This window comes from Triturus cristatus, chromosome 1_1, assembly GCF_964204655.1.
Source record: "Triturus cristatus chromosome 1_1, aTriCri1.1, whole genome shotgun sequence".
Classification (NCBI taxonomy): Eukaryota; Metazoa; Chordata; class Amphibia; order Caudata; family Salamandridae; genus Triturus; species Triturus cristatus.
This window is the reverse complement of record NC_140579.1, coordinates 380593804-380614514: the sequence shown is the minus strand read 5'-3', so window position 1 is coordinate 380614514 and position 20711 is coordinate 380593804. Positions and strand designations below refer to the sequence as shown.

The window sequence follows — 20711 nt, the reverse complement described above, 5'->3', positions numbered from 1 at the left end:
CCAGAGAACCAGGTCAGCAGAGCTGAACTAGAGCCTAAGAACCAGGTCAGCAGAGATGCTCTGGAGACAGAGAACCAGGTCAGAAGAGCTGCTCCAGAGCCAGAGAACCAGGTCAGCAGAGCTGCTTTAGAGCCAGAGAACCAGGTCAGCAGAGCTGCTGTAGAGCCAGAGAACCAGGTCAGCAGAGCTGCTCTAGAGCCAGAGAACCAGGTCAGAAGAGTTGCTTTAGAGCCAGAGAACCAGGTCAGCAGAGCCGCTTTAGAGCCAGAGAACCAGGTCAGCAGAGCCGTTGAGAGCCTAAGAACCAGGTCAGCAGAGCTGCTTTTTATCCAGAGAACCAGATCAGCAGAGCTGCTTTAGAGGGTGAGAACCAGGTCAGCAGAGCTGCTGTACAGCCAGAGATCCAGGTCAGCAGAGTTGCTTCATAGTCAGAGAACAAGCTCAGCAGAGCTGCTGTAGAGGGAGAGAAACAGGTCAGCATAGTTGCTTTAGAGCCAGAGAACCAAGTCAGCAGAGAAGCTTTAGAGCCAGAGAACCAGGTCAGCAGAGGCATTGTGGAGCCAGAGAACGAGGTCAACAGAGCTGCTATAGAGCCTGAGAACCAGGTCATCAGAGCTGCTCTAGAGCCAGAGACAGAGGTCAGCAGAGCTGCTGTAGAGTCAGAGACACCAGGGAAGCAGAGCTGCTTTAGATCTAGAGAACCAGGTCAGCAGAGATGCTTTAGAGGGTGAGAAGCAGGTCAGCAGAGCTGATCTAGAGCCAGAGAACCAGGTCAGCAGAGCTGCTTCAAAGCCAGAGAACCAGGTCAACAGAGCTGCTGTAGAGGCAGAGAACCAGGTCAGCAGACCTGCTTTAGAGCCAGAGAATCAGATTAGCAGAGCCGTTGTAGAGCCAGAGAACCAGGTCAGCAGAGCTGCTCTAGAGCCTAAGAACCAGGTAAGCAGAGCTGCTCTAGAGCCAGAGAACCAGGTCAGCAGAGATGCTGTAGAGCCAGAGGAACCAGGTCAGCAGAGCTGCCTTAGAGGGAGAGAACCAGGTCAACAGAGCCGCTTTACAGACAGAGAACCAGGTCAGCAGAGCTGCTTTAAAACCAGAGAACCAGGTCAGCAGAACTGCTTTAGAGCCAGAGAACCAGGTAAGCAGAGCTGCATTAGAGCCAGAGAACCAGGTCAGCAGAGCTGCTCTAGAGCCTAAGAACCAGGTCAGTAGAGCTGCTGTAGAGGCAGAGAACCAGGTCAGCAGAGCTGCTGTAGAGCCAGATAACCAGGTCAGCAGAACTGCCTTAGAGCAAGAGAACCAGGGCAGCAGAGCCGTTGTAGAGCCAGAGAACCATGTTAGAAGAGCTGCTCTAGAGCCAGAGAACCAGGTCAGCAGAGCTGCTTTAGAGCCAGAGAACCAGGTCAACAGAGCTGCTCTAGAGCCTAAGAACCAGGTCAGCAGAGCTGCTCTAGAGACAGAGAACCACTTCAGCAGAGCTGCTCTAGAGCCTAAGAACGAGATCAGTAGAGCTGCTTTAGAGCCAGAGAACCAGGTCAGCAGAGCTGCTGTAGAGCCAGAGAACCTGGTCAGAAGAGCTGCTCTAGAGCCAGAGAACCAGGTCAGCAGAGCTGCTCTAGAGCCAGAGAACCACGTCAGCAGAGCTGCTCTAGAGCCTAAGAACGAGGTCAGCAGAGCTGCTTTAGAGCCGGAGAACCAGGTCAGCAGAGCTGCTGTAGAGCCAGAGAACCAGGTCAGCAGAGCTGCTCTAGAGCCAGAGAACCAGGTCAGCAGAGCTGCTTCAAAGCCAGAGAACCAGGTCAGCAGAGCTGCTGTAGAGGCAGAGAACCAGGTCAGCAAACCTGCTTTAGAGCCAGAGAATCAGATTAGCAGAGCCGTTGTAGAGCCAGAGAACCAGGTCAGCAGAGCTGCTCTAGAGCGTAAGAACCAGGTAAGCAGAGCTGCTCTAGAGCCAGAGAACCAGGTCAGCAGAGATGCTGTAGAGCCAGAGAAACCAGGTCAGCAGAGCTGCTTTAGAGCCGGAGAACCAGGTGAGCAGAGCTGCTTTAGAGGGAGAGAACCAGGTCAGCAGAGCTGCTTTAGAGCGAGAGAACCAGGTCAGCAGAGCTACTTCAAAGTCAGAGAACCTGGTGAGCAGAGACGCTTAAGAGCCAGAGAACCAGGTCAGCAGATCTGCTCTAAAGCCTAAGAACCAGGTCAGCAGTGCTGCTCTAGAGCCAGAGAACCAGTTCAGCAGAGCTGCTTTAGAGGGAGAGAACCAGGTCAGCAGAGCCGATTTACAGCCAGAGAACCAGGTCAGCAGAGCTGCTTTACAGCCAGAGAACCAGGTCAGCAGAACTGCTTTAGAGCCAGAGAACCAGGTAAGCAGAGCTGCTTTAGAGCCAGAGAACCAGGTCAGCAGAGCTGCTCTAGAGCCTAAGAACGCACTGTAGCTCTATGCTGGCCTGGTAGCACTTTTTAGAGCCCAAGTCCCGCCAGACCAGCGCATGCGCTGGGTCAGGCGAGACCTAAAAAGGGGAGAGGATGTAGCTTATCGGCTAGGGCGTTCAACCTCAAATCTTGGGAACTGGGTTCGAGTCTCAGCAACGACGCTCAAACCACCTAATCTCCCCGTGCCTAACAAAAATAAATGTGTCAGTGTGTAACGAAACTGGTGCTCATGTAAAGCGCTCTGATACCTTTGGGTCAAGTTCGCGCTATATAAAACTCTGAAGAAAAAAAAATCTCAAACACAAAAGTTCCAACTGCTAATGTTTAGCAAAGAGTACAACTACTTACGTTTTGGGATTGAAGTAGATGTCTCCCCAAAGTCGCTTTGCAAATTCTTGGAAGTTGATGTCACCTGTATACGTGGGAAAATAATATTAACACAATTTTAGACAAATACATAAAGCGAAGTAGACAAGATGGACCGAAGACTACAGATTCATTAACTCATAAGGGAGTTTGAGAAATGAGAAACGGCAGATTACTGAAGTCTACTAAAAGAGCAAAGACCTAAAATCAGAAAGCGTACATTGAGGGAACAGCAGGAAAGAGTGTGGAGTTAGAGAGAGAGCAGGCCAAAGGAGAGAGCAACTAGACAGGAACAGTGAGAGCACAGAAAAAGGCAGTGACTGACAGGACAGAGAGAGAAAGAGACAGCAGGATATAGACAGCAAGTGAATAGGGGATGCTGGCAGTCTGAGAGAGAAAGCGGAGTGGATTTAAGACTGGGAAACCCAGGGCCCTACTTCCATTGCCTTTTTGGCATCAACAGTGAAGACAAGGATTCCAAATAGGATGCTCTGTGTACCTACAGTAGAAATGCATCACACCTTCACATGTTCCCCTTTAATGATAGATAGAAATGTCCACTGACATTAACAAGCCGGGGCAGAAATGTACATTGCATACAAAGCACCCACAACCTGAAAAACAACAAGCTACACAGAACAATCTGCTTTCAGGCAGAAACTGAAATCTACTGATTTTAACTCAGAACAAACACATCAATAAAACCATCTGCAACACAATCCATGTCCAGCTCTGTAGTTCAGAGCACATAATGCCTTAGAAGTGCACCAGGCACTGCAGGTATTCCAATTGCTTAAGCCAAGGCCTGGTTGGAGACTTGCGATGCTTCTTCGAGGAACAGTAGACATGGCAATGTAACTTCAGTAGTCCCTTTGTAACAGCTGACGCGGGGTGGAGGCAGGAAACGGATCCTTACCGTAGGTGTCAGAATAAATCTTGGCAAACGAGCCTAGTGTGAAGCAGATGCTGTACTGAGAGCTGGCAAAGCAGACGTTCCCCAGCAGCGGGGACAACACCAGGTTCTCATCCGTAGAATACATGCTGGAAGGAAAAGAAAGGAAAACATTTTCAAAGGTCCTAGTTCCATAGCTCGAGACACAAAAGCAGTGTTTAGACACGGCTTACACACAGTCTATTCTGACGATTTGTGAAACGAAATAGCGGCACTGTGCCCTAGAAAAATAGAGCTATTCTCACCTCCTCCATTGATAAACTGGATTTTTTACTACTCTGAAAGTACAATTAAAGACGGTTACGTTTGAGGGGAGAGGTGTGGTGCAGCGGCGGAGAGGTGTGGTGCAGTGGCCAGGGTAGCTGACTTCGGAGCACGGGTTCACGGTTCAATCCCGGCTCCAGCGACAGCTCAGCTCAGCACCGTGTGACTCTGGGCAATAGCTCACGTAATTTCCACGACGGCCCCCAGCATCTTGAGACCCGTAAAGGTGAATAGTTTGCGCTTTACAAATTCGGGTTTATTATTATTATTAGTTTCAGTTTCAATCTTTATTTCGACCATTTGGTCATAAAAGATACACATACATTAAAATCACAAAAATTCTGTCACATTTGATAAAACATCAGTGCGTGATTTAAAAATCCACTTCAAACATTATTAACAATGTTAAAAATAGAGCAATCTGCAGACTACCCAGCATTTTTTAAAAGACGATTACGCATATGCCATACATTTGTAAAAAATTTGGCAAGCGCAAAAACGATTGGGCCGGAAACATCACATTTTAAAATCCTGTACATAGGTATATATTCCCTGCCACCCAAGTTCTTAATCAGAGGCAGCAGCCAGTACTTTCTGGCTGCCTTATATGCTGGGCAGAAAAAGATCACATGTAAGTCATTTTCCTCTTTGTCAACGCAAAGGGGGCAATACTTAGTGGAAGGGACTTGAGACCAGGTGCTAGAAAAGGAGCGCAAAGGCAATGTACCGTATCTCCACTGGAGAAATAACTTTCTAGTGAGTACGGGATATATGGGATCAAAAGCCTTTTCAAGTGCATAGAGATCCTTATTTTGCAGGAATTTAGAAGAAAGGGACCCCTCTGTCTGGGTAGCTAAAGCCCTTACCCTTTTGTGTTCATGATACAGATTCGCCAAAAATCTCTTAGAGATTCTAGGTGCTGTATCTGCTGGTTTAGTCCACAGTTCGGGGAGCCCCAGATCTGTGCAGGTTGACTGGATATTTTGGACCCAGGGGATACTGAGCGCCTTGGGGTGTTTTAATAGTTCGACCAGTTCCGCCCTATAGTCGGCGAGATCGTCGCTGCTCCAAAGCCTGCGCCAGAAGGCAATGGGTCTTAGACTTATCTCGTCGGCGAGAGGCCGTAGCCCTAGATCAAGCCTCAAAGGGAGAAGTGGGGTGCTAGAAGGAAGTGCGGTAATTTGTCTTATGAATCTGTTTTCCGTGGATGACAGATTCCGACATGGGGTATGGCCCCACAGTTCAGCCCCATACAGGATCGCCCCCCTGGCCTGTGCTTTATATATCTGAATTAGGGCCCCCAATGGACGATAGGTCGAACCGGTCATCATCCGGGAGATACCCCCGGTAATTTGTACTAGTTTAAGGTTAGCCCTGGTTTGATGAGTCCCCCAGGTCATATTTTCGTTGAGTGTCACGCCGAGATATTCAAACGTGGCTACTCTTTCCAGCCGTGCTGCTCCCAGCAGGGGATTCGGGCGCTGTTTGGGGCTTGGATTCAATACCATATATTTGGTTTTTGCGGCATTGATTTCCAGTCCTCTGTCCTGACAGAAGGCCACAAAGGCATCAAGTATCCTTTGGATGCCCATGGGAGTTTTAGATACCAACAGTGTGTCGTCCGCAAACATTATTGCGGGCACACTGTTGCCATTTAGTTTGGGGGCATCTGTGTAGTCGGTGGCGTTCAGATGAGCGATTACCCCGTTGACGAAGAGGCAAAACAGGGTCGGCGCCAGCACACAGCCCTGTCTTACCCCTCTGCCCACGGGGAATCTGTCAGTCAGCTCCCCCGACCTCCCACACCTCACCTGGGCATAATTGTTATGGTGCAGCCTCTGCAAGGTCAATAAGATGTCTGGTGGTACGCCCATCCCTGCCAGAATGGCCCAGAGTTTTCCCCTGGGCACGAGGTCGAAGGCGGCTCGTAGGTCCACGAAAATCGTGTACAAACTGCCACCCTCGAACCTCACTGTCTTCCAGTACACCAGGTTCAATCTAAAGACCTGGTCCACAGTCGATACCCCTTTCCTAAAACCTGCCTGGTATGGACTGAGGGCGCCTGCCTCCTCAATCCATTCCTGAAGCCTATTCAGGAGAACCCTGCCGAACAACTTCTGCGCTACATCTATCAGGCTGATCGGTCTGTAGTTGGCTGGGAGGAGGGGGGATCCCTTTTTGAAAATCGGGACCACCTCAGCCCCCAGCCAAGTACTAGGGATTTCCATCCCACCGAGGATACCATTAAAAAGAGCAGCGAGGTAGGGCGCCCAGACGGTGGGCTCCTGCTTGTACAGGTCTCCCGGTAGCCCATCCAGCCCAGGGGCCTTCCCCGAAGCCAGGCCTGAAATGGCAGCAGTGACCTCACTCAGTGTTATTTGGTCCACCTGAGAGCCCTGCCTTTCTGGTTCAATTGACACAGGAAGTTCTCCGGACTCAGCGCTGTATAAGGACTGGAAGTGGGCCTGCCACGCTCCAGAAGCTATGTTAGGCTCCACTGCCGAATGTAAACTCCCTGATCCCCCATTCACCATTCTCCAGAACAGGCGTTGATCTTGCACTGCTAGGGCCTTAGTGAGTTCTTCCCACTGGTTTTCCTCCCATTCTATTTTAGCCTGGGCGAGAAGTTTCTTATAGGCTTGCCTATGTTGCTTGAGGCGTTCCCCTCCTTTGCCCTCCTTTATTACTCCGAGGAGTTCTGTTTTGGCCCGTCTACAGGCCACATTGTACCATTGGGTTTTGCCTTGGCACCTCTCTCTTGGCTTTCGTACCTTACATGTGAAGTGGGGTGCCGCAACTTTTATAAGTTCCTTGTGGGCATCAGACAATTTGCTCCTTATGTCTATTTTTCTTGCTACACTATCAAGGTCCCCAACAATTTCCAGGATAGGGGTAATCTCTGCATAGAGCAGTGGGAGTTTGTCCTTTTTTGTGACCAGGTGCTCCCACCTAATTCTTCTCCTACTGTTGTCTATAAGGAGCGTGGGGTGGTTCCCTTCTTCCTGGGTCACTAAGCCCTGAGGTGCTGGATGAACAAGATCTAACTCGAGGGCATTATGGTCACTATCCAACCTATCTATTACCCTAAAATCCTGTATAGTTGACCACCTCGCTAGTTGGACCAGAATGTAGTCCAAGTGTGACTCTCTTCCCCGGCGGTTGTAAGTATTTTTGCCTGGTGTGTCCGATTTAACTCTCCCATTACACGCTCTAAGTCCATACCTTAAGGTAAGAGCAGTGATTTGCAACGCTAATGGGGTCCAAGCTTTCGGAGATGGAACATCAACCCCTGGTAATGCCCACCTAGCTTCTTCATCTGATAAAAACCCTTCCTGAAGGCCGGGGAGTGGCTCAAAGTGAGAATTAAAATCCCCACCCACCACATAGTATGAATCAGTCGACAGTTCAGATAAAAAGTTCGAGAGTTCATTAAAAGTCGGTGATTCTTTTGCTTTTCCCATCGGCCTGGAATAGATGTTAACCAACAAGAGGTTTGCTTTGTTTGGCCATGTTAATGAGACCACCAGGATGTCATCAGTGTTACATGGGAGCCGTGATGCCACACAGCCCAGATGGACAGCAACCCATATCACAAGGCCCCCTGAAGGGCGGCCTTTGCCTTCCCACCTAGCTGGAATAAAGAATGATATGTAGCCTTGGTGCCCATGGTCCTCTCTAGCCCAGGTTTCCTGGAACATGCATATGTCGCCAGTTTCTATATACTTTTCCCAAGTCGGCTCTTCCAATTTGTTTGCTAATCCAGCAATGTTCCAGGAGATTATCCTCAGATGTTCAGAAGTGGGAGGTGTCAAAACGCAAGGGTTGGAAGAGGTAGGTCCTGGCTCCTCTTGTGTTGCAAAGCCTGGAGCGAGAGCAGCGTAAGTTTCATATGGCGCCATGGCTCCCCTCTCCCCCTCGCCAACAGGGAGGGGAACCAAAGTTATCCCCTCGGCAGCAACTACTCCATCAGTGGCTAGGTGAGAGAATTCGATTCTGCCATGATCTATGGCAGGTGAGTCATTCAATAGGCCAAAACTTGGGCCGGAGGACAAAGTGAAATGCTCCAACGACCCACGAGAACCCAAAACCCCTGACGCTGTCTTACAGGCAGTAAGTCAGTCAACCCCATCCAAGCCGTCCAGACAGTTGAAGCGATTGAAATCGCAAAAAGGTGTATCCGGTGGTTGGAAATACGGGGGTTGTACAGAGCCTTTGTGATTATGTCTATGTTCCACCCTTGTCCAGTCATCGTATATTGGGGCCTGACGCTTAGGAATCGGGGGAAAGAAAAAAGATACTGGGAGGGTCTGTATGGTGGAGTCCAGGGAACGGTTCATTCCTCTGCAAATATGTCAAACCGTGCCTGGATCCTTAAAGGTTACCATGATACAGTCCCCCACTATAGTTTTCCTGGTCTTCCCTAGCCATGGGACCCTTCTCACCATGATGATTTCGTTATTATACTGGGGAGGCAAAGGTCGGTTCCAATTGAGCCATTTGATTACCTTTTTCTTAAGTGACTGGTAATCCTCGTTTTCCCCTGATCTTAAGTGAGGGGCACCCGCTAGAACCACCATTAATCTATTGGCCTCAGGTGGAAGGTCTGGTCTCCGGGGTCTGGGAGTTGGACAAACGGGCGTGAGTGGGGGAACATTGACCTGGCCTTGATGCATTCCAGAAGGCTCTAATTGTGAGCTATGTGGGATTAAAGCCGCATGATGAGTAGGTCTGGGGCTTTGGTTGTTGTGCCGTGCCTGAATTTGAATGGCCATAGGGGGTTGCAGAGGGGGAGCAGATGGCATGCTTCTGGGGGGGGCTCTATTGGCATTAATTGCGACATCTCCTTTGGAAGGTTCCTCAGCCGGGGGAGGGATTTCCACTAACTTTGTCTGCTTACTTACTAGAGTGCTCAGGGTGGTAAGAGAAGTTTCTAGTAAGGTGAGCCTAATCTCGACCTTTTTTAAGCTGTCGGTGATGGGCTGTAGAAGGGAGCAGAGTAGGAATTCAATGTTCCCCTTAGCAGAGAGTAGATTATTTGGATTTGGCGTAGTACCCTCTTGTTCTTTGGTGATGGCAGTGGTTCCGGTGTTTGAGAGCTTAGTAGGAGGCACTATCTCCGTGTGCTTCCCTGGTAGAGCAATATTTGGCCGTTTCTTGCCAAAATCCAGATGGGATATTTTGGGTTTCCCCCGCCCCCCCGTTGATTTCCGAGCACGTTTGCTGGGTGGGGGCCTATGTAACTCCACCACTACGTTTATTTTGGGCTTACTCTTATTGGCCAATTGGATAGGTGGAATTTGGGTTACCAGGTTGACGGGGGAATGAGAGGTCTCTGGGGGGACTGGCTCTATGTTTTGTGCAAGCGCTATCCCTGGGGTGGGGGGGATTTCCCTTAATAGGACAGGGAAGTCCTCTAGTGTCGAAATATTTGGACCGCTGGGTAGCACGCCTCCCTCTTGAGTGGTGGGGAAGGGGCTGATGTCTATCAAGGGCCTGTTTTTTATAGATTCAATGGAGCGCCTGCGGTCCGCCCTGCGTTTCTGAAGTGAACCGTCCATGTCCGCCTCACCTTTATTGGGTTTAAAATAGTTATCCAAAGTCCCGGAGCTGGAGGCTCCATCCCTTAAGGGGGTTTCCCGGTGTGTAGGCGAGGGCATTTCCTTGGTTATGGCGCGGGCAGGAATCAAGAGAGAGGGCCCAGCCCGGCCTCCTTCGGCCACTGACGGCCTAGGACGGTCCCGCCCTTGTCCCGGGCTTCTCCCGGCGCCCTCCCGCGCGCTCCCGCGCCGCGGGAGAACTGGCCTCCAGATATGGTAATCACTGACTAGGGGGGGGAGGGGTCGGGGAGAGCAGCCCAGGTGGTCACAATCAGGCAGGCGGGTGCTCCTGGGAAACAGAGTCCCAGCACCCGCGCTCGCAGCCCCGCCTCGCTCAGTCCACTCCGCCTTGCACGTCCCTCAGCAGTGGCCCCCGGTGTTGGTCAAACTCCCCTTGCGATGCGGGACCCGCGGAGCGGGTACCGCGAGGGGTGGAGGAGAAAGGTGATCAGCCAGAAAGGTAATCTGCAAGGTCCCAAATGCAGCGTCCGTTCTGCAGTACGTTATTAAGATTTTAAAGCGGTCTATAATATAGAATAAAATAATACAGATTGCTTTCAATATAACAAACTGCAGCCATTACATTATAGTTACATATATTTCGAACAAGGAGAACGGAAAGCACTTTGCTCACTCAAACAATGAGCTATGTACTGGCATGACTGAGAACATCACCTTTCTGCCACAAGATCTACAGGTCAAGTAAATTAATGATGTTACCAGACTCATAAGTCCTACAATCAATCTTATTTTGGGGAGAGGATGTAGCCTTATGGCTCGAGCGGTCGACCTCGAAGCGGGGAACCGGGTTCGAGTCTCGGCAACGATGCTCAACATCCTATGATTCTGGGCAAATCACTTAATCTCCCCGTGCCTAACAAAAAATAATGTGTCCTCATGTAACGAATCTGGTGCTCATGTAAAGGGCTCTGATACCCAATGTCTCGGGTCTAGTTCGAGTTATATAAAATTCTAAAAAAAAAAAAAAGAAAAAAAAAGTAGGAGTTTAGTAAGTTGGGTCTGTATATGGTACAGCACTAGGTGGTTAGACTGTGCACAGAATCCAGAGATTCCCCCAGAAGTGTACAGAGTTCAATGCAAACCCAGGGTGCTCCATTTGTGGTAGTGTGTGCATCCACAAAGGAGTGCAAGACATTTTTTGTGCACACAATGACCAATAAATGACACACGACTCAAAAAGGAGATCGACACGAATTTTACAAAGATAAGCTTTGCTCAAGATTTATTTTAAGACCAAGATCTTCACAAAATGATAAGTACGTTTTTAAATACAGATACTTTTTAGTTTCATAAGTGGACACTTAGTGCAATTTTCAGTCTTTACAAAGTTAACCTATGGAGGAAAACAACAATGCAATTTTACAGGTAAGTAACCAAACTACAAATCCAGTCTTCAGGTTGCAGGGACAGCAGAGGGCAAGGTTCAGGTAGACACAGACACTGGACCACCAACGGCACGGGGTGGCCGAGTGCAGCGGTCAAATTTGAAGATCAGGCCTTATGTTACCCAAAGGAGAATGTGGGTGCTTGAAGACACACCGCTTGCAAGTAAGTAGATTGGTTGCAGGGCTCATGCTTCGGACGTTAAAACAAGCACAGGGGCTCACAAGGCAGCACCTAACATACAACACCAGTGGCACAGGAGAGGCCGAGTGCAGGGTGCAAACATGCTGTCAGGCACTCAATGCAATTCAATGGAGAAACTCGGTTTGGAAAATAGGCTGTAGGAGATGAACTGGAGCTGTACGAAGGAAAGAAGCGACAGCAGGGCTATGTTGAGATGCTGTAGGTGGTAGGGACACCGTCGGTCAAGATCACCAAGGCCCAGGGGCTTCGGGTGCAGGGATGTACTTTTATGTCTAGTTTTCTAACCAGAGCCGTTCCGGGTTGGGGGGGGGTCTTCGGATTCACACTGTAGGTGTCGTCATAGAATCCTGGAGGGGGTCAGTCAATGCTGGACTTGGACTCAGGATCACGGGAGAACCTTTTCTGGATCTGGGCCACCTGGATACAGGCCAGAAGCGTTGGGTGCCGAGTAATCAAGGATAGCGGATCCGGATGGCACCAGAGTCCATGGTGTTGCTTTCTTATGGACAGAGCCACTGTCCTCTGGAGTTCTGGTCTTCTTTAAAGGAAGGTTGTCCTCCCAGGTGTTGTGGAGGTTGCTGGATGCAGGACAGGTTTCGTTTCTTCACTGGATCTTTGAGGGCTGCAGACAAGCTGGTAGGGCTGTGACCAAGTCAGTGGGTGTTGACAGTCCTCTCTGCACGTCGTCTTCGTCCTCCTTCTTAGGTCGGCAGGAACTAGTTTCTAAGTCTGGGGGAGCCACCTAAATACTATATTTAGGCACGTTTTAGGGGAGTAGCAGGTAGGTCCAATGGCCACCTTATCTGTGGTGACTACACCCTCTATTATGCCACCCTTCTGTGGGAGGGGGCATAGAACTAGCCCTGATTGGAGAAGTCCCACCATCTTCAAGATGGCGGGGACTAAAAATCTCCCCCTAAGATAATGGGTGTTGCCATATCAGAAAGGCTAGCTTGTAATTTCAAGAGAGCATCTGGAACATCTTGATTAGGCCCATAGTAAACTGCACACACCAATGGAGAGCTCGCTATTAACAATGAAGCTACCAGCCACCTCCCAGATTGATCTGTCTCGAACTTCTCTACTTTAATCCCAGCATGGTTTGATGCTTACTATTGCGACTCCCCTGGTACTACCATTTTGTTCCGAGCAGAGAAGATCTTGGACCCATCTGAGCTTGCCAAACGCTAGCTTACACTCCTCTAGACATCTTTCTCGTATCTCTGAACCCATTGACGTTCCAGCTTTTTATCTTGATTTTATTAGGAATGCTATTCATCTTGGGACTGCCTTAGGTAGACTAAATTTTGCTCCCACCCGGCCATTATAGTTCTCTTTTCTCCACAGTTGTGTGAGGATTAATTTTTTCCCATTTTTACTCCTCTTACCCGTACCCCCCGACCACCCTTGGATGAATTCCTAGATCGTATTTCAAGGGTTAAATATGCCCCTCCCCGTAAATCACATTCGGAATTGAGAAATATTATTAAAGAGTTTAATTTGATAGATATCTGGAGAGCAAAAAACGGATCTAAAAAGGATTTTTCCTTTTACAGCCGGAAGTACAGACATCACTCCAGAATTGATTTCTTTTTATTAGATCAGTCCCTTTTCTCAGCAGTAGACTCCATCTTATATACTCCAGCACTACTCTCTGATCATTCTGCGGAGCTGGTAGTTAATTTTAAGCAAAAAGAATGTCAGAGAAGGTGGACCCTGGATAGATCCTTATTACTAAAGGAGGAGGTCAAGTTGGACTTAGTGAATCAGGCAGAGGAATACTTTAAGTATAACTGTTGCACCGCAACTGATCGGGTGGTTTGGGAGGCATTTAAGGCCTTTTTAGAGGATCGTTAAGTATACTGAGGATTAGGAGAAAGTTCAGGAGGAGGCTGGAGGAAGAGCGCCTCTCTAAGCTTAAGCAAAAAGAACAAGAGCTTCAGAGGGCATCGGCAGACCATCAGAATACAGTACCACACCTGCAAAGTGAGCTGGACGGATTACGGGCAGAATTCCAAGCTAGTTTGGATAAGATTTTAAAAGATAGGTGGGATGCCAGCAAGCTTCAAAATTTCTCCTATGGCGAAAGATGTGGCTCTTTTCTAGCCTAGAAAACCAGGGCAGATAGGGTAAGGAATCAAGTTAAAAGCCTAGCTCAGAGCAGCACAGGAGCCATCATATATGATGATGACCAAATTAGGGAGGAGGCGAGAATATTTATGCAAGATCTATACAAAGAAGACACTTGCTCTGTACCTCAAAGAGCTAAAGATTGGTTGAATCAGTTAGGGCTGCCTTAGATAGCTATGTTGGATAGAGTCTTTCTATGCTCGAGCATAAAAGAGGGCGAAGTTAAAACCCAGATTAAGAAAATGGCCAGAGGGAAGGCAGCGGGCCCAGATGGGCTCCCAATAGAGTTATACTTGGTAATCCTCAAAAAGGTTGTCCCTGTCCTAACAAATCTGTTTAATAGAATCTATTTATCAGGTGAGACCGTCCCAAAATCATGGTCTGAAGCCACAGTCACCCTGAAGTCCAACAAAGACCCGTTAAAAATTGAGTCTTATAGACCCATTTCCCTGTTAAACACGGATTATAAACTTTTTGCGGGGGTCTTGGCAGCAAGAACAGCAAGAATTATTAAAACAATAGTACATCCGGATCAGAGGGGTTTTATTCCCGATAGGCAGCTGAATGAATGAACTTTTCAAGCTATCGCGGCAATAGATGTGGCAACAGATAAGAAGCTTCCATTGACTTTAGTAGCTATTGGTGCCGCTAAGGCTTTTGACCAGGTGAACTGGTCATACCTATGGGAAGCTCTATCTGGGTTTGGTTTTCCCAATAATTTTGTTTCAGCTGTTAGGTCTCTTTATTTTTGCCCTCGGGCAAGAATTTTAGTCAATGGAGCCTTAACAGATTGGGTTACAATCGCTCGGGGCACTCGGCAAGGGTGCCCCTTGTCACCCCTATTGTTCAATCTTTATATCGAACCTTTTGTTTGTCAGCTTAGGTCCGATCCATTGATCAAACCCTTCAAAATTGCAGATCTGGAGTTGAAATTTTCTCTATACGCAGATGATCTGCTTATGTTAACATCTAATCCATCTGAAGCTATCTCCAGATTAGTAGATCAGGCTGAATTGTTTGGGGAAATCTCGGGATTTAAAATAAATAAAGATAAGACCGAGATTATGGAATGGAACCAAGATGAGGGGACACAAGGGGCTAAGCCTCGCATGAGGTAGTTGGGGATCCATCTGGCCCAGAAAATTGGAGATTTATCTAAAATTAATTTGACCAGAGTTTCTAACGATGTTTGCGGTTTGCTTCAGCGGTGGTCAAGCCTCCCTCTAAATATTTTTGGAAGGGTTAATTTGATAAAAATGATCTTTTTGCCAAAAATAACTTTCCTATTTAACTCTATTCCGCTATCTTTTATGACACCAGATATCGCGAAACTGCAGGGAAAAATCGGCTCTTTTATTTGGAACACTAAGTCCTCTAGAATCTCCTGGAAAAAGCTTAGGAGAAGTTTATACATGGGTGGTCTAGCTCTACCAGACCTATTCACTTACTGTCACTCATTTCATTTTAAAAACTTCAGAATATTGGCCAATAAGACGGATGCATCTTCACTGGGTTTATTGTTTCAGGCCATATTGTATGACATCCCCCAGGGGCAAGAGTTTTTTCTTTTTAAATTCGGAGATCCGAAGTTCTATAAAAAAGTCAGGATTAAGATTCTGGGTGCTGCCTTGAAGAACTGGTTATACATTAGGAAAAGTCTTAAAATCCCCTACTATGCATCTCAGGCCCCAATTTGGGACTCCCCCGGTACCCCGGACTGTCTTAAAGATATAATTGTCCCGGCCCTTAAAAATGGCAGGCATAACATGTTGGGGTGATCTGCAGAAAGATTCGCAGCTCTTGAGCAGGGAGTCCCTCTCGGGTTTGACAGGAGGGACACTCACTAGATTTAAGTATTACCAGTTGTCAGGATGGTGGGCAACGAAATCCTGGGACCTAGAAGCATCAAACTCCAAATTTGATTCAGTCTCAAGGAGGGGTGGATGGAAACGGGAGGTTTCTTTTTGGTATTGGACCCTTCTAGAAGCCGGAGGAGTGACTGAATCCGAACTCCAAAAACTCTGGGGCAATGTCATTAGTTTCAACTCTAATGAAATCAAGGGCATTTGGGGGGACTCCTTTACTATGTTGCAGGCAGTTGTTAAACCTGCAGCACTTAAAAGAAATCATTTATATACTACACATAGGGAATATTTAACACCTGGAAAATTATTTAAGGTGACAGGTCTAGAAAATCATTGCCCTAGGTGTAAGCACCCGGCTGCGGACGATCTCCATATGTTCGTGGATTGTCCGAAGATCTCTAATTATTGGATTGAGATACAGGAATTTTTGGAGGACGTGTTACATCAACAAGTGAAGATTACCCCGGGGACTATCTTTCTTGGTCTTGATGTGCTTCACCTCGCCTCCTTCAATTAAGGGGTGGAGTTGGCAGAGGTGGGCACACCTCCTATTCTTCCAAAGTTTTCCAGCCCAAAGTGGTTGTGTAAACCGGGGGCTGCCATCTGCTGCTAGCAGCAGAGGCTGGGGGTCGCAATACAAAGGCGGCAGGCCTTTGAAGCTTCACCTTCGAGCACTGGCCCATCCTTGAGGAGGAGGTGTGACACCTCTGCCCAGGATGTGCATTATCTCTGGTCCCAGAGAGCAGAGGCTCTCCACCCAAGGGGGCCACAAAGCAGCCCACCCCCGTTGCTGGTTCTAACCATCAAAACTTGGACCCTGCAACCAATCTACTTCCAGGCAAGCAGTGTGGTCCCAAGCACCCCCAGTCTCCACTGAAACGCATTAGGCCAAACTTCGAATTTGACCTCTGCACCCGGCCGCCCTTGTATCGCTGGAGGTGCAGTTTTGGTACTCAACTGACCCTGGCCCCTTGATTACCTTTGGTCCCAAAGACTGGAAGTGTAAGTGTGATACTTACCTCTTTAACCGCGATACTGTTTTCCCCATAGCATAACATTGAACTGTGCAGAATATGTGAAAAGTATTTTTATTTAAAAATATACTTACCTTACTGCGAAGATCTTGGTCTTAAAATAAAATACAAAGTAGATTTTCCTAAAATTGGTGTGGATCTCCTATTGGAGTCGTGTGTCCATTATTGATCACTTTTGTGCAATGAATGTCTTACACTGTGTGTTAGGCCCAAGACTGCTCGCCCACACTTCCACTAATAGAGCACTTTGGGTTTTACATTGAGCACTGTACACTTTTGGGGAAGTTCTGGACCCTGTGCACTGTATAACCACCTAGTGGTATACCATATACAAAGCCAGCGCCTACTATTACAAACATTACAATTAAAACATTATTAACAATGTAAGATGAATTTTGCCAAACTAAATGGATGTACTACTAAAATTATGCAGTAATTCCAATTCTGAGCACTGCATTTCCAGGCTTTAGTCTCTAACTAATGGAGGATTAGTTACTTGGTCACACTCTTGAAACACCACCAAATGGTGCCCCTTCCAACACATTTGTAGGATTTGGTGCAGATCATAGCAGCAGCGTGCTTACTGGAAGAGTTTGACCGTCTTTCAACCAATCACGGATTTGTTAAGCGCGATTACTCACCGCAAGGGTCTCAAGGCGCTGGGGGAGGGGGTGCAGGATCCAGCCCATCAAGGAGGGGGCCTGTCGAAGAGCCAGGGTTTGAGGTTTTTCGTGAAGATGTGGAGCGATGTTGTCTGTCAGAGGTGGAGCGGTAAGGCGTTCCATACTTTGGCCGCGAGGAAGGAGAAGGAGCGGGTTCCTGCTCTGGTCTTTCTGGCGCAGGGAACCACGGCGTAGGAGAGTTGGGATGATCGTAAGATTCTTTGGGGTGCGTGGAAGTTAAACAGTTGTTGAGGTATGCTGGTCCAGTGTTGTGGAGGGCTTTTCTGGGCGTGGGTAAGGATCTTGAAGGTGATTCTAGCCTCGATGGGGAGCCAGTGGAGTGTGTGTGTGTGTGTGTGTGTAGGTGTTGTGAGATGTAGCAGTTTCGTGGTAGGTGGAGGCCCAATCTTGCGGCGGCGTTCTGGACGTTTTGTAGCATGCGGGTGAGGTTTTTGTTAATGCCAGCGTAGAGTGCGTTGCCGTATTCGAGTCTGCTGGTGACGAGGGCGAAATTTTTTCTGTGCTTGAGGGGGATCCATTTGAAGGTCTTACATAGGAGGCAGAGGATGTGGAAGCAGGAGGATGTGACGGAGTTGATCTGGCGGTCCATTTTGAGCTCGGAGTCGAGGATGATTCCGAGGTTGCGTGCGTGGTTCGTGGGGGTGAGTGGGCTCTCGAGGGCGGGGACCACCAGGTGTTGTTCCAGACGTCGGGGTATGGGCCCATGATGAGTACTTCAGTCTTGTCGGTATTGATTTGTAGGCAGCTGCTTTTCATCCATCTGGCAACAGCTTCCATGCCTTCTTGGAAGATGAGTTTGGCTACGTTGACTTCATTGAATAGGGAGAGGATGAGTTGGCTGTCATCTGCGTATGAAACAATGTTGAGTCCGTAGGCTCGGACGATGGGGGCGAATGGAGTCATGTAGACGTTGAAGAGCATTGGGCTGAGGGAGGACCCTTGGGGGACTCTTCAGGTGGTAGGTGTAGGGTCTGAGAGGAAAGGGGGAGTCTTATCCTCTGCGTTCTGCCAGAGAGGAAAGAGTAGGTCCAGTCGAGGGCTTTGTCCCGGATCCCTGCGTCATGGAGTCTGTGGATTAGGGTGCGGTGGGATACCGTGTCGAAGCCCGCAGAGAGGTCTTGGTGGATGAGGTCTACTGTTTCTCCTTTGTAAAGTAGGGAGCGGATGGCGTCTGTTGCGGCGAGGAGGGCGGTTTCTGTGCTGTGTTTTTTTTTTTAAGCCGGATTGTGACGGGTCGAGGATAAATAATAATAAAATCGTGTTTTATTCACAACATCTTCACATTAAATGTATTTACTGTAAAGAGAATGCCGGTCTCTAACATGCAATACTTCTGACTGGAGGTATACTTTATACAGGTCGTCCAGCAATAGTGTTCATGGTCACATCACAGAGCGCGTAGTATGCAAACCCATGGTGTACAGCAGTAAACACCTTGGGAATGTAAGAAATGGTATGTGAACTTTGTGCCGCGTTATTCTTGCTGACTAGAATTCAGCTTTCTACACTGCAGTGGTTAAACAAACAGCACTGCAGTTGTAGGGGGCGAAAATCCAGTCAGCAAGATGGGAGTGGGGGCACCGGGGAGCAAAAAAATGTAGAAGCAGCGATCTCCAAAGGGCAAACACTGGCATTGAGAGTGAGGTGGTGTTTGCCCCATGGTAAAATGTCTGCAAATCGTTTACAGTTGAAAACGTGATAAGTTAGTGAGCTGTGCTGAAATTTTTACAACTAAGAATAACACCTGTAGTAGAAACACAGGTGGTCTCATCACTGCATCCACATTACCTGAGCAAGCCGTTGACCTCGTCCACTATGTGGCGCAGTTTGTAGTACGCATCTGTGGGTGGCAACTTCAGCTCCAGGATCAGCCGATCAATCTTATTGATGCAGACTGTAACTGCCAAGTGCTCTTGGACTGCATGCTTGATCAGGCGCTCTGTGTTCAACATCACCTGTTAACACAAGGGGAGAGGTCAAGTTGCAACATCTCCAGCAGGCTGCCCCAGTACAGTCCACAATATGAACAAAAATTAAGGAGCGAGACAAAGCTGCACACTCCCCCAGATTTAGTTACAGCCAAAATCAAGAAAATGGCAAACATGTGCTCTGGAAATAAAATATAACTATACTGAATTGAACCACAGGTCGTCCGAAGACTGCCCTAGGAATATCGGCCCAAATACAGCAAGACATTTGAAAGCATGACATCTCATTAGGCAGCCACAGGATCATATCTTTCTCCGAACAACCTACAGCTGTGATATCTCCTATAGTCAGTCCATGGAGCACTCTCTGATCAACATAAATACAAGGCCAGAGATAAAGTTACAGCATCTCCATAAAGTGCCTCAAGATAACTTCTTGGGGTGCACACCTACAGAGTGGAGAACTGGACTGCTACAAGAGAACCCAATGTTCTGCACAAATGGAAAGAAGCTGCCGTTAGATAATCTTCCACAGGCTGTCCCAGAAGCCCCTTTAACTTGCAGAAAAAGCGAGAGCTAGAGCAGTGGCACACTATTAAGGATCACACAAATATGCACAAAGGCATGTTTGGTTCAGATTGCATACCAGCTCTAAAATGTTTAGTAATTGAAAAAAAAACAAAAGTTAAAGAAAATAGGTTTTCAAATAAATTGAATATTCTTGACACTACCTGTTCCCACCGATAAAGAGCACAAAAAGAATTATTCGTGCTAGTATGCAGATCTCTAATTTGGGAACTTTTAAGATGGAAATTAGGCCATTCCACAGAACTGAAAAGTGAGAGGGCGTTGAAGAACCTGCAGTTAGACAGAGTATCCATCAGAGAGCATTACCAAAGGTAAGTAACTTTTTCTTTTGATGGATAATCTTATCCACAGATTGCTCACCTTTAGAACAGATACCAAAGCAGTACCTCAAATCAAAAAGTCCTGCAGGAAGGAGTACACAAAGTGCCCGTTCCTTTGAATCTGGCTGCTAAGATAGTAGTGCTACATGAACATATGCTCGGATGCCTATGTGCCAAGGCAGTGATAGAAGCCTTGACCCTGGCGGAATGCACCCTCAGTCTTTCTAGAGACTGCTTCTTGACTAGTACTTCGCGGATCTTAATAGAGAGGACATTCAGCTGGACAAAGTCCTTTTCTGCACTGCCTTGCCTTTCTTTGCTGCTGAGTACCTTACAAAGAGCTGATTGTCCACCTAATGGTCTTTGGTGTGATTAATGTGAAAACTAAACTCTTTTGGGGTCCAAACGATGGTGTTTCGTCTTTCTAGGGGTGAGGTGGAGCAAAGGATGTCCGAAGTGTGATGGATTGTCTGATAAGAAATCGATTCACAACCTTTGGCTAAAAGACCAATTTAGTCCTCAGCACTAAGAAAGGTGGTGTAGAACGGCTGGAACAAAAGACCTGAAGTGCGCTCAAACAAGAAGCTGAAGTTATAGCGATGGAAAAGTCCATCTTCGTAGTCAGGAGACAGAGGGTAGTTTCCCCATCAGCTCAAAAGGAATATGCTACTTACCAGTATGCATCTGTTCTTGGCATGTAGAGCTGCAGAGTCACACACTGAGGATAAGATCGCCATCTGGTGTTGGGCTCGGATGATTGCAGGTTGTGGTTGTCTTCGGAAGAAGCCTTTGGTCACAAGATAGGTGACTCCTCCCCTGGACAACAGTGCGCATGGGCATCCACTCCATCGTCAGATTGTTTTTCGCCATGATGGGAAAAGATGGAGTGTATAGGAATGAAAAGAAAGGATGTCCATGTGTAATGTCTAAGTAAGACAAATGCTGGAAC

The 20711-nt window shown here is 47.8% G+C and overlaps 1 long non-coding RNA gene across 1 annotated transcript; it reads right to left on the bottom strand.

Moving 5' to 3' along the window:
• Positions 1–2795: 2795 nt before the first annotated feature.
• On the bottom strand, positions 2796–18872 carry LOC146870243 (uncharacterized). Its single transcript, XR_014959364.1, has 3 exons — positions 18715–18872; positions 3710–3834; positions 2796–2839 (listed from the first exon to the last, which is right to left on the bottom strand). It is a non-coding gene; the product is annotated as an uncharacterized LOC146870243 (long non-coding RNA).
• Between the last annotated feature and the right edge of the window lie 1839 nt (positions 18873–20711).